Source organism: Mixophyes fleayi, chromosome 1 (genome assembly GCF_038048845.1).
Source record: "Mixophyes fleayi isolate aMixFle1 chromosome 1, aMixFle1.hap1, whole genome shotgun sequence".
NCBI classification, from domain to species: domain Eukaryota; kingdom Metazoa; phylum Chordata; class Amphibia; order Anura; family Limnodynastidae; genus Mixophyes; species Mixophyes fleayi.
Window position 1 is genome coordinate 223,623,882 of NC_134402.1, and position 3,939 is coordinate 223,627,820.

At 43.2% G+C, this 3,939-nt stretch overlaps 1 long non-coding RNA gene across 1 annotated transcript; it reads left to right on the forward strand.

Moving 5' to 3' along the window:
- The first annotated feature begins 1,016 nt into the window (after positions 1-1,016).
- On the forward strand, positions 1,017-1,786 carry LOC142107265 (uncharacterized). Its single transcript, XR_012679919.1, has 3 exons — positions 1,017-1,071; positions 1,363-1,446; positions 1,712-1,786. It is a non-coding gene; the product is annotated as an uncharacterized LOC142107265 (long non-coding RNA).
- Positions 1,787-3,939: the final 2,153 nt, after the last annotated feature.

Sequence of the window (3,939 nt, forward strand, 5' to 3'; positions counted from 1 at the left end):
CAAACAGCCGGATTTACTAATGGGCGCATTTCAGCTTCAATTTGAAGCCGCCAGCGATGTAACGGCGGGATGTAATGCTCAAAGCCGGCGGCGGCTTTGAATAGAACATGGCGCTTTTGCTTTAAATGACGGCGCTTTTGTGTAAAGGCGGTTTTTTTGAAAATTACACCCGTCTCCTGGCCTGTTACTATTGGCTATTTTCAAACTCAGGAGATTTGACATCACAAGCCCTATATAAACCACTGGCCTGACACTTTTTTTCTCTGATAGGGTTTAGAGGAGTTTTGTGAGAGGAGTTTGGAGGATAGTGGTTTGCTGAGAGTTGGTGAGAGTTGGAGATTGGTGGAGCGATATCTGATTGAAGTATGAGTAGTCCTGTGGTTTTTTCCTGTTTTGTACATTTATTTTCTCATTTATTTTCTGTCTTGTATTTTTTGTATTTGACTTGTCCTTTGTCTGTGTTACCTGTGTGTGACTGTGTGGAGAGTGTGTCTGTAGGTAGTGTAGTTTGTTCTTTGTATTTGTAAGTCCTTCAGTGTTTTGTGTTTTTCTGTCTTCTGGGTAAAAATGTCCAGAGATAGGAGGGGAGAACAGGCTGAGGAGAGGGAGATGGAGGTTGAGGGGTCAGAGGAGGGAGAGGGAGAGGTTGAGGAGACAGGACAGGGCAGGACACCAAGACAGGGAGGAATGTGCGTTTCTCACATGAGGAGAATTGTGTGTTGGTGCACAACATCATTCCCTGCTACGAGGTCATCCTAGGGAACCTGGCAGCCCGGACTCCTCTAAGGCGGCGTCACCAACTGTGGGGGAGAGTCTGTGAGGCCATGAACGCGGTGGGCCCACTGAAGCGGACAGTGGCGCACTGCCGCAAGCGTTTCTCTGATATTAAGAGGAGGCTTAAAGAGAAGATGGCCCAGGAAAGGAGGTCTACAAGGCGCACAGGTGGTGGCCCCCCACTTCGTATGGAGTACACCACGTACGAGGAGGAGCTGCGCCAGTAAATGCCGGCTGAAATTGTAGAGGGCATAAATGTGCAGGACACAGATTCGCCCTCTTTTGGCCAAGTAGTTGGTGAGTTATTTGGTTTTTTTACCCTAAAAGTTTTTTTAAGCTGCTTTTCTCTTTTTAAAACTGCTTTTCTCTTTTTAAAACTGCTTTTCTCTTTGCAAAAGTTTTTTTTTATTTGTTTTGCATATTTTTTAGTTTTTCAAAGTGTATTTTTGACTCTAATAGTTTGTAAAGGGTTTTTTTTTTCTTAAAAAAAAATAAATAATAATTGCAAACACATTTTTGCAATAAACAGTATATTTGGAAATTGCTTTTTTCTGGAAATACATTGTATGCTTTTTCTAATACATCCAGATTCGCCAGGACCGCAGGTAACTCCCAGTCCGAGGTCTACACCTCCACCTTCAATGAGAGATTCAGGCTCTGAAGAGCAAGCAGGTGCGTGGTCTCTGTTTGGGGAAGAAATAATGGAGTTAGATGTTTTTCTGTGCAAATGTTGGTGTTCAAGTTATATTTAGTGATTTTTATATGCTTTCCAATGAGAACATAGGGCTAGATTTACTAAACTGAGGGTTTGTAAACCTTGAGATGTTGCTTATAGCAACCTATCAGATTCAATTTTTTTTGTTTTTGGTACAGTTTCCAGAATTCAATTGACAAACATGTTAGTTCCTATATACTTACCTTGGTTATTTCACCACAGGAACCTCATCATCTCTGCAAGGCCAGCGCCAGTCTGCGCAGATGTCACCTTCTGACGACACACAGGAAGACACAGTTATCACTTTGGAGATGGTAGATGTCCCCGTGTCTATGCGCCAGGAAGAAGCAACTGCCCCTGCGGAACAGTCATCCGAGCAACAAGCTGCAGCTCCTCGGATGGATACAGGGCGAGAAATGGCCCAATCCATTGCAAATTTCCAGGCACAACAGTGTCAGTTTATGGACAGCCAAACGAGACACATGTCACAAATTGCGGCCCATTTGAGGCGGCTACACCGCTCAAATAGTCAACTCCCTGCTGGAATCAACCGTCTGGCAACTGCTTTGGAACAAACTAATGTGCAGCTGGCACAAATGACTGGGGCTGTGGAGGCCTTACATTCCACAGTACGTGAGGGGAATGCCAATGTCACCCGGCTGGCAGGGCAACTACATTCTGAACTTGTAGCCCGTTTACCGGCACCTATGTCTTCAGCCACCACCAGTGCCGCTAGTACGCCTACCACATCTCTACAGAGTACTCCTCCAAGGAGAGGTGCTCGCACCAGGGGTGGGCGAGGGAGGGGAGAGAGTGGCACCAAGCATAGCGATATGCCTGCAAAAAGGCATTGCTAGCACAATGTTTCTTATTGCTTAATTTTTTGTCAAGTTTCTATAACCATTATACGTTATTATTTATTGTGTTCTGCAATAAATGCTGTTAAATTTCTATTGTGTCAGTCTTTCTTTTCTGCACATTAAACAAGAGTATACTGATTTTTTAACAACTATGCACTATGCTTCAGGCAGAAAAAACATTTTTGACATGTGGATTGCATTAGCATTAAAATAAGGGTTAACTATGTAATGCAACAATTCCCATCCTAATTTCTTTGAGACAACAGTATTCTAGTGTTTTTTTGAAAAGTACAAAACAACTAGAAAAGGAAAGGTGAAATGAGATTTTACTATGCAATCATACTGGGTGAAAAAATAATGAAAAAAAACAAAAAACAGTAGCCTGAAATTTCATGACACTTTGGCCATTTTCTATACACAGTCCTAATGGGTCATTGGACATGAAATAGGCCTTTCTCTTATGGTCTGATTGGCAAAATACCTGAAACAGCACACTGTTTGAACCATCACACCGCTCACAAGCATCGCTTTCATTTTGGTCTTTTGAATGGCGGTTTTCCGGCGGCTTTATAAACCCCCTAATAGTAAATCCGGCTGTTTGTATGTTGAACATTGTTGAAACCGTCATGGCGCTTTATACAGAGGCGGGTTTGAAAACATCATTTCATTTGGACGGCAGGTTTAGCCTTTGTAAATCCGGCGATGGCTAAACCGCCACCAAACCCGCCGAAAGTCGGCGGGTTTACAAACACGCCTGATAGTAAATCTAGCCCCTTGTGTACTGACATTGACGATGAAGGGGTTTCAAGTGAGGAGGAGTTCACTTGCGTTCTGTCTTTGCGGGCGAATATGGCCGGCTGGACAGCTTTTTTTCGGCTTGTGAGACATAACTCGAGAAGTAGGAGAAGCATTAATGCGGTGCAACCCAGCTGTAGAATAATATGGTCAATGCAAGTTGCTAGCATACAATCCCCAAGGTTCAAGGGTGGAGACTAGTTACTCCATAGTGAGAGGGTTTTTTTAAAAAAAATAAAAATATAAGGAAAATAGCACTTGAGAATATCAATTAGCAGATAAGTGTTGTGTACTGACACTAAATGGCGTTAGAGGCCAGCAAACTGAGATTATTAACAACGAGAAAACCAGAATTGTGAGTTGTACACTTTGGCCACTAGGTGGCAGGAGGGTACCGGACAGGTCCTGAAGAAAAAATAATATATATTCTAGCCACAAGATGGCAGCACTGCCTCAGGGGATGCAGAAATTTTTACTGAGGGCTAATATGGCTGCGAAAAATATATTATTTTCTTCCCACTGCTATCGATAAAGCCATTTGTTTTAATGACTTAAAAATGCAGATCTGCTATGAAGAGTTGCAATGATTTGCAAACATTTGTCAGGGTTATCAGTCCTCAGCAGCTCACCTGCAGTTTTAATGAGATGGAAGCTCAGAATTAGATTCCAGGTGTTCCTCCCTGTTCCAGTGTCTGGCCACTCGCTGTGCTATTAGCTTCTTCAGGGGGACACAGAGGCCTCAGGAAATATGGAGGAAGGCTGCAGTCTGGAATGACGGCTGAACAGTCTTCTCAG